The sequence below is a fragment of the Camelus dromedarius genome, chromosome 20, assembly GCF_036321535.1.
Source record: "Camelus dromedarius isolate mCamDro1 chromosome 20, mCamDro1.pat, whole genome shotgun sequence".
NCBI lineage: Eukaryota > Metazoa > Chordata > Mammalia > Artiodactyla > Camelidae > Camelus > Camelus dromedarius.
Window position 1 is genome coordinate 25,289,415 of NC_087455.1, and position 13,229 is coordinate 25,302,643.

The 13,229-nt window shown below is 38.3% G+C and overlaps 1 long non-coding RNA gene across 1 annotated transcript in view; it reads right to left on the reverse strand.

Moving 5' to 3' along the window:
* Positions 1 to 10,547: 10,547 nt before the first annotated feature.
* LOC105090510 (uncharacterized) overlaps positions 10,548 to 13,229 on the reverse strand; it is a 57,160-nt gene continuing 54,478 nt past the window's right edge. The window contains exon 10 of the long non-coding RNA XR_010377048.1: positions 10,548 to 12,959. This is a non-coding gene — a long non-coding RNA (uncharacterized LOC105090510). The remainder of the gene's footprint in view (positions 12,960 to 13,229) is intronic.

A 13,229-nucleotide genomic window follows, 5' to 3' on the forward strand; every position in this document is an offset into this window, starting at 1 on the left:
ATATATCATACATATACATTTTTTTCAGATTCTTTTCCATTATATGTTATTACAAGAAACTGATTATAGTTTCCTGTGCTATACAGTAGGATCTTGTTGTCTATCTATTTTATATATAGCAACATGCATCTGTTAATCCCAAACTCCTAATTTATCCCTTCCTAACTCTGTCTTAATCCTTGTACAGGTAAGAAGGCATGTAAGAACTGTTGCATTCTAAACTCAATGATTAAAATTTAACAAAGAATAAGGAGCAGCACAAATGAGAACATTAGTAATAACACAAACATACTTGAAGAGACAGGAAAGTCATGAAAATATCAGAGAAATGGTCAAATAGGGAATCAGAAAAAGGTTATTGGGAAAGCTGGGTATTGTTGGTTGGATTTAAGTAGACTGTAGGATGCAAACTTGAATACTTCCCGCAGGGAAGGTAAATGAACAAGACAAGGCACTGTAAAGATGTCACAGACAGGGATGGAGACAGTGGCAAAATGGAGTGGGAGCAGTCACTACTCTGCCCCAGCAGGTTGTTGTCAGAAGGTCAGTGAAGACCTGGTGTAGTCAGATCTTGGGTCTTTCAGTTCCAGTTGCCTGCCTGCAGATAAAAAAGTCGTGGCCAAGATAATGATGTTAGTTGATTCTATTACCCAGTCCTAACCCCTTGTAGGGGCCGGGGTTCCAATCAGAAAAATAGAGCTCTAGGGGACATAGATATGACTATAGATATAGATACAATTTATTATAATTTGGCCTTATGCAACTTGCCAGAGCTAATTACATAGTCTGTTTGAAGCTGTTGTTTGTTATTTCTGTCTCACGCTGAAACCTGAAGTTCAGAAGACCTCGTTAAGAAGGGAGAATGGATATGAGGGGAAAACTAGAATCTATAAGGCTGAACTGGAACCCAGGAAAAAGAATTGGAACCTGCAGTGGTCCCTCACTGTTCCTGAGCCTCCAGTTTTAATGATGAAGGAGTCCTGCAGGAGAAGCTGTGTGCTGAGGTGCTGCTCCCCAACCAGCTGAGCCAGGGCATAAGCAATAGCATGTTTGAGCTGCATCTGCATCTGGAGCTCTGCTCTGACCTCCAAGCATCAAACATGAGATGGCTGCTGCCTGGTTCTCATTCAGCATCTCTCCTCTTGGGACAAATGTAGGTTAGTTCCTTGGCCAAAGGTGCCAGTGTCTTCTGCAAGACATTCCCTCCATCAAAGCTGGAGGCTTGGGAGAGGGGAAAGAGCTTGGATGAGATGTTAAGCAATTTCAGTTCTGGATCTTGCTCTTTGCTGGATTAAATGACCATAAACTATTCACTTAACTTCTTTGTTGCTCAAGTTTTCTCGTCAATAAGATGAAAGGATTAGGGTCAACTCTAAACTTCAAGTCTAAGAAAGAAATGCCTATGAAAAGGAAAATTATATGCAAAAATTGTACCAGGAAAGACGTCTCACAGCTTTGTTGTATAGTGTGTAGAGGTGCTGAACAGGAGATCTGAAATTAAGACCACCAGCAGGCCAGTTTAGAGGCAATGGTATGAAATAAGGGGGGTAGGGATGAAAGACAGGGATGTAGGAGAAAGAATAGGATGGAGAGTTGGGAGACAGGACCCTTGTCCTGGCTTCCCCACAGCCTCCTTGATCTAAACTCACTCACTCAGCTTATGAGGGTCTCAATTTTCTCCTCTGCAGCCTGAAAGCAGGAGGCGAAATTCCTCCTAATGGCTCACAATGGAATTCCCTCAGGTGCTTTAAAAAATATTGATGTGCAGGTTCCATCCCCAGAGATCTCGATTTAATGGGTCTGCGACATGACCTAGACATAAAGAGTTTTTAAAGCTCCCCAGTTTCTAATATGCAGCTAAGCTTGAGAACTCCTTGTTAGAATTTGCTTTGGAAAGTGGCAGTATGATTTAAAGGTTGAGGGGAGTCTCTCCCTCCTAACACGCACATATATGTCCATCACAAACCTGTCAGATTGCATGACAGTTCATCCTTAGAGGTTCATCCCATTGGGCGCTGAAACCTCTTCGTTACTTATTAAAATTCATATCCTCCTGCTAAATGTGACACCTTGAACTTAAAATAAGTATATCTTACCTAGAATCATAAAAAGTAATTTGGAAAGAATCTCAGAGGTCAAAAGTTCAAACTGGCAAGTATTTTTACGGTGATTTTAATAGATAAGGAAACTGAAACTCAGGGATGTCTTTCTCCAGCGTTAGTGTTTTCCATAGCATTTATTTTGGTGTGTATATGGGGAGAGCTTCAGTCAATGCAAATTTTTTACATAATAGTTTTTAAAACAAAAAGTTGTAGACTGTCATTGTTTGACCATGTGTTGTTTTTTTTTAAAGATCCTGTGCTTTTATGTCAATCTATTTTAGATTTAAAATAAGTCGTTTTGGGGGTGGGGACCCCATAAGTGATGTTTTAGCCTTTAATATGCCTCATTTATCTAAATCACCATTGCCTGTTCTGTTTCATCTTTGCCCTGTGATTGCATCCTGTGATCTACCTTTTACTTTTTGTCCCTTTCATCTTAATCCACAATATCTCTACTCTGCTGGTCAAAGAAAATAAATTCAAAAGCAAAAAGATCTTCCCCTTCTATTAAAAGACACAAACAGCTATCATATAATGTGCATGTCTATTCTCAAAGGCATGTTGGACATTTTGCCTGTCTGGGAATTATCTGAGGTTCCACTGGGATGAATGAATTGAACTCCATAAATTTATAACACATTAACTAAATCAATTCTAAAGATAAAGTTCTAGTCTAAGCTTCGCCTGCTCTAATTGAAACACACCCCTTCTCTTCCCTCTAATCAGCATAGTCCTGTCTGAATCAACCTATCTGAATCAAACCGATGATCAAATCAATTTCTAGGACCAGATGCTGGTGAAATGATGTCTGCAAAGCATGATCTCATCAGGAATTGCATACTCTAAGAGGCTCACACAAGCAGGAGATTATGACCAGCATATTTGTTATTCTTTGTGACCTAAATTCTGATCGGAATCATACAAATCTTCCTGTCAAAATTCTGTTGCTGGTTTACTTCTCCATGGGGGGAAAACACATTTCTGTACAAAACTGACTGCAAACCTTTAGATAACTTTTAAAAAGCCTCATAAACCTGGTGTTTTCTTCCTTTAATAGCTAAAGTTATAAGATTGAGTAGAGTGTTCGAGTATATCATATATTGTTCAAAGCACTATTTACATAAGGGACATTACTGTAATATATTGAGCTGAGAAATAACCTGGTGTGATATATTTTCCTGTCAGAGAGACAAGCAATCTCCTAAGATTTTTCATAAACGAGACCAAAATTTCTCCGTTGACTGGCCTTATGCAATCATTTTAAAATAATTGAATGAGAAATAAAAACCTTTAGTGATATCTATACAGAAAGAATAAAAAAAAACATTATTTTCACTTGGAAAATTTGCTAACGTGATCTGAAGTGCTACCTTTTTTAAGCTTTAATATTTAAGAAATCCCAGGAATTTTCCCTAGGAACTTTTGAATTCATCTACAAATTCATGAATTTGACCACAAATTTCAATTCCTTCCCCTTCTTTTAGAATCAAGTAATATGCAAAAGATGTTTTAATAACATTTGTTCGTGGCTCTCACACAGTCTTAAATTCCAATAATCAGCATACAATGATGTGGTAAGCGTTCCTGAATTTTAGTCTTTAACTCCACCATGTATTTGTTATGTGAAAATTGGCAAAGTTACCTTTTTAAAAAGCTCTAGTGTTCTCATTTGTAAAATCTATTGTGTGAGTAAAACACCTTGAACAGTGCCTGACAGGATAGCAACTACCTTAGAAAAAGAGCCTTTTAAAACAAAACATGTTTATTCATGAGTTATTTAACCAATTACCCCACCATTAAGGATTCTGTCAAGTTTCATCTTCTCCAGGATAGTCCCCCAGATTTGGCAATACCTAGATCTCTGTACTTCTTCCTCATGCTTAAGGTCTCTTTATACTTTGCCACCTGATTATATTCCACTTATCATCATAAAAATCTTAATTTTTTTCCCTGCTTATGTAATATGCTTATAGAATCACAGCATTTAACTTTAGGAACATTATAAGATAATCTACTTCTATAGAGAAAGGTATATTGTGTGTTTGTGCACATTTTGTTATACATTTTATTTATTAGTTTATTTAATTTAATTATTTAACAGTTAAATTAATATATAATTCACAAACCATCTAGTTCACCCATTTAAAGTATGCAATCCAGTAGCTTTTATATTCAAAGAGTTATGAACTCATCATCACAGTAAATTTTAGGAAACGTTCACTATCCTAACCCAACAGGCATTATCAGTCACTCTCCATTTTGCCCCAACTTTACCACCCCAGGTAATTATTAATCTAATTTCTCTCTCAGTAGATTTGCCTATTCTAGACATTTCATATAAATGGAATCATATTGTATTAGATATACATATACACATATCATTCATTAGATAGATGATGGTCATTTGGGCTGTTTCTAGTTTGGGGCTCTTATGAATAATGCTGCTGTGAATATTTGTGTAGAAGTTTTTGTGAGGACATATGTTTTCATTGCTCGTACATGTTTTCCTAGGAGTGGAATTGCTGGGTGATAGGGTAACACTATGTTTAACCTTTTGAAGAACTACCAAATGGTTTTCCATCGTTTTACATTTCTGGTAGCAAGGGATGAGTGTTCTAACTTCTTCACATCCTTGTCATCATATGTTACTTTCTGACTTTTTAATTAAATCCATCCCAGTGCTTATGAAGTGGTATCTCTTTGAGATTTTGAATGTATCCTACATTTTCCTGATGACTAATGATGTTGAGCATCTTTTCATGTGCTTATTGGCTATTTGCATATCTTCTTTGGAAAAATGTCTATCCAATTACTTAGTGCATTTTTGATTGGGTTGTCTTATTGTTTAGTTGAGAGAGTTCTTTATATATTCTAAATACAAGTTACCTCTCTAGCATTATTTTCTTATATCATGTGGGTTGCCTTTTCATATACTTGATGGTACTCAAAATACAAAATGTTTCAATTTTGATGAAGCCCAAATTATTAATTTTTTTACTTTGTTGCCTATACTTTTTGTGTCATATCTAAGAAGGCTTTGCCAAAACCAAATACCAAAATTTTATTCCTATTTAATTCCTTTAATGATATCATCACTATATTTTTAGTTATTTCTCAGTGATTGCTTTAAGATTTATCATATATACCTAAACTTATCAAAATCTACTTCAGATTTATACTAACTTGATAGTAATTTTCTTATTTAATATTTCTTGACCTCTTCATTTTTTTCTATGGATTCCAGTTGCCATCTGGTGTTATTTCCTTACTCTACTATCACTTTATTCCTGCCCCATCTTTTTGTGCTGTTATTGTCAAACATAGTACATTTCCATATATTGTAGGCCAATAGCATAATTTCATATTTATATATATAGTCTTTATATAGATATATCTATATGTATATCTTTAGTCTTATATGATTGCTTTTTAGATTAGTTTAAAAAAGAAAGGAGAGAAAATATGTAATTTTTACTGTCTTTATAATTATCTACATAATTACCTTTACCGGAACTCTTCTTTTTTTCGGGTGGATTGAATGACTTGCTTTTAGCATGGAGAACTTCCTTTAGTATTTCTTGCAAGGCAGGTCTGTTAGCAATAATTTTTCTTGGTTTTGATGGTCTTGCACTGTCTTTACTTTGCCCTCATTTTTAAACATAGTTTTGCTGGATATAAGAGTCTCACAGGCTTACCCCACCCCCTACCCCAGCAATTTTAATGTCATCCTACTTTGGGCCTCCATTGCTTTTAATGAGAAGTTTTCTGTTAATAGTATTGTTCTCTTGTTTGTGACATGAGTTGTTTTTATCTTAGCTTTCAAGATTGTCTATCTTTGGCTTTTATTGTTTTCTCTATGATACGTCTGTGTGTAGATCTCTTTCTGTTTATCTTACTGGAAATTCTTTGAGTTTCTTAGATGTGTAATTTTTTCTGTCAAATTCGGGTCGTTTCCTTTAACTCTTTTTTTCTAACCTTTCTCTCTTTCCTCTCCTTTGACCCATGCTACAGGCATGTTGGCGAGCTTAGTGATGTCCTACACTTCCCTGAGGCTCTGTTCATTTTTCCTTCATCATTGTTTTCCTTCTGCTCTTCAGATTATGACAATCTGATCATCTCTATCAGTTTATCCTCAAGTTTTCTGGTTCTTCCTTCTGCCAGTTCAGATCTACTGTGAGCCCCTCATGCGGATTTTTCCTTTCAGCTATTGTACTTTTCAACTCCAGAATTTCCATTGATCCTTTAAATAATTTCTATTTCTTTGTTGACATTTTCTATTCTGTGAGACATTGTCATCATATTTTTCTTTACTTCTTTAATTATGATTCTTTAGTTCTTGAACTTGTTTATAATATTTGTTTTGAAATTTGTGTCTGTTAAGTCTGGCATATGGGCTTTCTCACATTGCCTTCTATTTTTTTTTTCTGTGTATGAGAAACACTTTCCTGTTTATTTGCATGCTTCATCATTTGTGTTGAAAACTGGATGTTTTAGAGCATATATTTCACTGGTTCTGGATATGACAATGCCTACATGTCCACCTCTGCCCTGGGCTTGTTGTTGTCTGCTTATTTGTTTAGTGGGTTGGCCAGGCCAGTGCAGATTCCTTGCAGTACAAAGTCTCTGTTGTTGCTCATTGACGCCTTGGGCATATGCACAGTCCCCCGCTGCGACAATAGTGGTGGCAAGGTCTCTCTCTGCTTCTTTTCCCTGATCTGCGTTAAGCTAGCTGCCTCTTTCAGTGTCACATTCAGTTGTTAGCTTCCAGTCATTGCTATCTGATTTCTCTATTGTTTTCAACAGTTCCCTGGGTCATAAACCACTCCACAGTGTGGTCCATTTAAATTCAAATGTCTTTGATGGGGTATTTTTTGAGGCCAGGCTTTGAAGTTTGTTCTGGACCCCAGGAGCACTCTTCTTAGTCGGCTCCTTTTCTGGTTCTCTGTGGTGAACTAGCTGGCTTGGAACTTAGTTTGTTGCTTTCGTGGAGCTACCAGCCTCCTCTTTATTTCTTACCACTAAAATCTTCATGGTTTGTTGTAAGAGTACCATTAGGCTTGAACTTCCCCAGTGTCTGTGCTAAACAAAGTCAGTTCCATGGGAAAAGCTTTGGGACTCTTTGTCATTATGTCCTCTTCTCACCCGTGGTCAAAATCTTTGAGACCCTCCTCCAGGCCTGGAGTTACAGTCCTGCTTTATGAGCCTGTCACTCAGCAGGGACAGTAGTGTCTAGTCTTCTCAATTTCTCAACTTCTCAACTAGGCAACTCTCTCAGAGTGGAAACTCTGCCAAGAAAATGAGCTGGATGAGGTGGATCAGGGCCCCAATTCCTGGCCTGCCACAACTAGAGTACAGCTTCCACCCTATGAGAGGGGACTGGATGGAGGGAACTTCCCACTCTCAGCTTCTCAGCCTTGCTCACCTAGAACATAGCCTCTGCCACAAGAAAGCTGAGGGGGATGAGAAGTGCTGGTGTCCTGCACAAATTTGGGAGATACTGAGAGCTCGGTGGTGAGAAGAGAGGGAGCAGGAATCTTGTGCTCTTGGTTATATTGACCCAGAGGAGAGCTTCCCTCATGTATTCTGGAGGCAAAGGTAGGACAGAGTAGGTCATGCTGAAGCACCAGATTGCCACAGTTCTTACTGAGACTTAATAGAGTTCCTTGAATAAATGTTGGTGGGTTTTGTTAGCTATATGACCCTAGGAAAATTTACAGAGGTTAAAAAATTTTTTAAATAATTTTTATCATTTATGGTTGTTCTGCTGGGGAGCAGGTCTACAGAGCTTCTCAACCTCCATTTTGGAAGCGGATCACCTATTCAATGCATTTTCAGCTATACAAGGGGAAGACACCCTCCCATAAACAACTATTGCTAACCTCTTGCTCCATTTCCTTCCAGGATATTTTTCTAGACTTAATTTCTTTCATTTGTCATTCCTTCCTTCCTTCCTTCCTTCTTTTCTGTTTCAATGTTGAAAATTCCTGCTCCCTCTCTCTCCAGCCCCCAGCTCTCAGTTGAGGGCTGTGGTCTCTCCCCAGGTCAGGCCGGACGCCAGCACTTCTCATCCCCCTCAGCTTTCCTGTGGCAGAGACTATGTTCTAGGTGAGCGAGGCTGGGAAGTTGAGGGTGGGAGGCTTCCTGCACCCAGTCCCCTCTCAGAAGGTGGAAGCTTTACTCTAGGTATGGCCAGGAATTGGGGCCCTAACCTACCTCACCCCAGTTCACTTTTTTGGCAGTTTCCACTCTAAGAGAGTTGACTAGTCTCTTTGTACAGTTTTATATATTTTATTAATTTAAGATTCTAAGATAAGAATTTTATTTAGACATTATTTAATATTATTTGTTTATGTCAATATTAATGAGTGTATACTATTCTGTCATGTGATATATCAGATTTAATAGTCATCTCCCTATGTTTAGAGATGAATTAGTAATATATTTCTGTCACTTATTGAGTACATGCTGCTAAGCATTTCATATATAGCATCTCAACATTCATACTTGTATGAGATAGAGGTCCCGCTCACCTTCTTATCATGTTTTACAGATTATGAAACTGAGGTTCATTCAGAGAGAAATAATGTTCAAAGCCACAGAACTAGTTAGAGAAGGAGCCAGGGTGATCACAAATCTGTCAGGTTCTGATGAATATGGTTGTGCATAATTTTTCTGCTTTTATTTTTATTTCTTTTTAAAGATAAGATTTTTAGAATTTAAATTACTAGAGCAGAGGTGATTAATACTTAAATTTTTAATAAGAATTGACCCATTGATTTCTAGAAATTCACTTTTTAAATCATTTTTCTGTGCTACAATTAATGGGGTCAGAACATCCCTTTCATCTTTCACCAGAGATAGTATTACATGATCATTTTCAGTTATATTGTTATTTCTGATGTTAAAAATGTTTCTATTCTCTCTGTACATTTATTTCTACATTTTGTACATGTGTCTATTGAGAATCTTGAGGCTTTTCTTACTTTTTTTTAATGAGTCCTTTACTTAATATAATATAAATAAGAGCTATCAGTATTTGCTCTAAGTGCTTTTGCTTAGCTTGATTTTCACTGTTTTATTTTGTCTGAACACATTTTTGATTATCTAATCAATTTGCATGTTGTCATATTTATTAAGGAAATCATCTGTTTGATTTTTGAGATGAAAAAAAAGAGGCCCAGAAAGACTTATCCTAGAGGTCACAATTCTGAAAACTACTGCGAGCCACCTTTGGTTCTCATGGCACTTCCTGGGGAGTGACTCACCGTGGCTGCAGGAGCACTGCCTCCTCTGTAAGACGCACCTCTCTCTAAGGGTCTGGCATAACAGACTGATGAGATTCTTACCAATTCATGTTTTTCTGGTAAACTCCCTCTCAAGGAGCTATACTCAAGATTCTAATTCCAGTGGCCTGGACAGTAGATCAACTCTCTCTGAATTTTTTTTTTAACCCAAACACTTTAGGAGCTGTGATGCTCTGTATTACAGACATCAGTTTCCCTTTATTGGGGAGGCACATTTTTCAACTTAGTTGATGGGTCAGCTGGGAGATGCTGACCAGGCAACATGAGCAAAGGCACATTTCTCAATTCTAATTCTCTCTCTTTTACCTGGTTGAATGAGAATACCTCCGTTCATCTTGAGTAAGTTTATGGTAACTAATCTCCTGAATATTCCTTAATAATATGCCTTCTAAAACACATACTTGGATATCAATTAAGAATCTTAGTTCTAAAGTCTTTCTTAGACAGCACCCCCCCCCATTCCAGTGCCTCCCATACATGTCCACATTTCTTCCCTTCAAGAGGGCAGCCATGTTTAGTTAGTCCATAGTGGTCATCTGTCTACATAGCAGAACCTAGGGTATTCTAATGACTGTATGCTCTGGGCAAGCTGTGTAGACAGATAACCACACATGATTTCCCCACCCTCAGATTCAAACTAACAGGCAAAAGAAAAAGCAGGCACATGCTCTGCAAGTTACCTGCTTCTTATTATTAAATTTGAGATAGGACTAGTGACAAACATGATTTGATTCTTTCCTTGAAATATTTGGCTGGTTGTAGTATTAATAAAAAATATTGATCAAAATAACTAACAGTCAAGTTCACTGGGGAGAAGAATCAGCTTCTACAAGAGAATAGTTTTACCCTGTTGGTATGAAATAATATATAATCATATTAATTTAGTCCAGAAATAAGTTGAAATTATGTGTTATCCCCCCAGTCTCCCTAAATACACATCATGGGCTATAATAACTTGCAGTTTTTCTCTGCCATGAAAACAAAACTTTCTAACTGAAAACTTTAGAATCATATAACCTATATTTTATTGGCAGGGGCAAGGGGTATCTTAAATATGAAAATTCCAATCTGGCATTTTCTCCAGAATGCAGAGAGGGCTCCTTTTTCAGGTGTGACCGTATCCTGAACTTCTCTGAAATAGCACAGTGAACTGAATGTATTTGACTTGATCGGTTTATTGAAATTTGGAGACATATCCATTATCGGTATAGTTATAGAGAGAGGTGCATATCTATCTATCTATAGGTATACGTATCAGGCATTACTGGGGAATTGATAGTCCAAAACTTTAGATATTCAAAACCTCTTCACATGAAAATATGAATAATTGTTATTAATAACTGAAAATGTTCTACCCGTTATTTTCTGTTTCCGTGTAGGTCTTCCCTTCACAAGCAAAAACACTGAAAGATTAAAAATAAAAAACATAACAACTAATGTTAAAATTCCCAGACGTATACCGTTAGCCTTTATCCACTTTGAAGAGGGAGAAAAAGATCAATGACCAATTTTGTTTTAGGTAATTGCTATGACCACAGTTACCACGAAGAACAGAAATTCTTCGAAAGCAAACTCACAGTAAAGGCAGTGATTTTTCCCTCAGTGTGTTCCACAGAATAGGTGTTTGACAAAGTTCCCACCCAGCGGCACCGCAGCCTGCCATGCTCCACCAACACAGCCTCAGCAGAGCCATTCTCAGAGGCTCAGAGGAAAAGCAATAGAAATTCTTCTGAGCAAAAATATGAACCAACAGGTCCCAAACTAGTGAAGAATGTTTGAAAACCTTTAAAAGTTCAATATTCTTATGAAAGCGGTTTCATAAACTTTAATATACAGTTATCATACAATTTGCTAGTGATGTTTTAAAATAAATATTCCACAGATTTAGTTTATAAATCCAACTTTTGACAAGACTGAGAAGAAATAAAACCCTCTAAAGGGAAAACATGTCCATCTTTTGTTGTGAATACTCATATACCTAAAAGCAGTTCTACAGAGAATACCTTTTAGCGAGCACACTTGGCCCAAACATCTGTGTTCTATTGTGTTTTCCTGAACAAGTGAACCCATTCAGAGACTATAAAACAAGAATTCATATAAAAATGTGTGTCAGAAAGACACATTTCTCTCTTTAAAGTTCATTCATCCATGAAGAAGCTATTAAAAGACGGTTCAAGTTAACAATAAAGAACAAGGGATAACTGTGTGAATGTCTGTGGTGCGAAGGTCCAGACAAATGGTGGTGGGGTTGAAGTGATGGAGACCTGGCGACCAGACAGACCACAGGGATGTCCTCTGGGGGCTTATTTGAGTAGAACTGAAGAGAAGGAGATCTATACACATGTTCCCAAAGTTCATGGTAAACAGCTGGCAGACATCCCAGTTAGTGAGGAAAGCTTGGTGCTGGGTGTGCTGGAGTTACGAGAGGAGAGGCCAGGCTGAGTGCAGGGGTGGTGGTGGACAGGAATGAGCAGCAGGCAATACCCAGAGGTTGAGGAAGAAAAGCAATCAGAATCTGGGAAGTACAGCGACAGCTCGTACCGGGGAGGTATGTTAAGGAATAAATCTCTGATACCCCAAAGGGCCCCTGTTCTAGAGATGCTGGGATAACGGAGAGACTCACAAAGCAAGGAGTAAAGCCCAAGTGACTCTCCTTCTGAAATCAAAAGGCCTTAAAAGGATTCTTGGAAACAGAAGGGAGCATTTTCTCCTAGGGGATCCATGCCAGAACCCGCTTCCCGCCTCCACCCTGTCGTCATACGCCACTGTTACCGATAGGAAATCTTATTGAACAGCTGTGTTGGGACAAATAAAAAAGGTAGAATGCTAAACATCGTTGAAATGGGGGTTTGGTCATTAAAAAAACAAGCAAAGGGCTCAGTACAGTTTCAGAGTGCAGTGTAAAAAATACAGTTGCATTTTGGTCAGTCTTGATGCGGAGCCATGAGCAACAAGCAACTGGATGACAGCAAGGTCGTGCACCTTGGATTCTGGTTGGCCAGGGTTCAGTTCCCAACCTGCCATGGACCATGGGCATGTTTTTAAGCTCAAGACTCTCATTTTTCTGCTACTCCTCTAGATTCCCACAACCATGTATTTAGAGAGAGGTACACATCCCGTGGTCTGACATGCAATTCCAGAAGCCCATTTTCAATACTTGAGATTTTCAGTGGTTTATAACATCCATCCCACCACCCCTCCATAATTGGTCCCTTCTCAACCAGCTGGAAATGTCCCTCCAATCTAATTCCCTGGGGGTGGGGCTCAGGCGGAGGATGCAGCAGAGAGAGGGAAAAAAAAATGATGAAGAATAATTTAGAAGTTGGGTGGGAAAGAAATGATCATGAAAGTGGGCTCTCAGCAAGTCAGGGGAGGAAGGTGCTGGAGGATCCGGGGCCCTTCTGGTGTAAACCCCAAAATGCAAGCAGTCTGAGATGGTCAGATGTCTTCCTTTGTGTTCTTCTCAGGTCCCTGGCACCACCTGCCATCTGTAACAAGGGTCTCTTTACCCCTCTCCTCGTTGGCTGTCTGCAGAATGAACTCGTATTTCAGACTTTTAAAAAAGAATAACACAAAAAGCATATGATTACAAATCAAGATAAGTGCTAAGTAAGCAAAGGAGAGGATGCAATGAGAGAGTATACTGGGGATCTGATTTAAGTATAGGGGTTGGAGCTGAGAAGGGGGAAGTAGAATCAGCAGAAGTTATGTGTAAAGAGTAGGAGGAAAGGGGCTGTGAAGCAGAGGGAACAGCAGGATTTCTGTTTCGCCACCACTGGGATCATAACTCTGAGAAGTAGTTTCTTGGTCTGTCTTGTCTCTG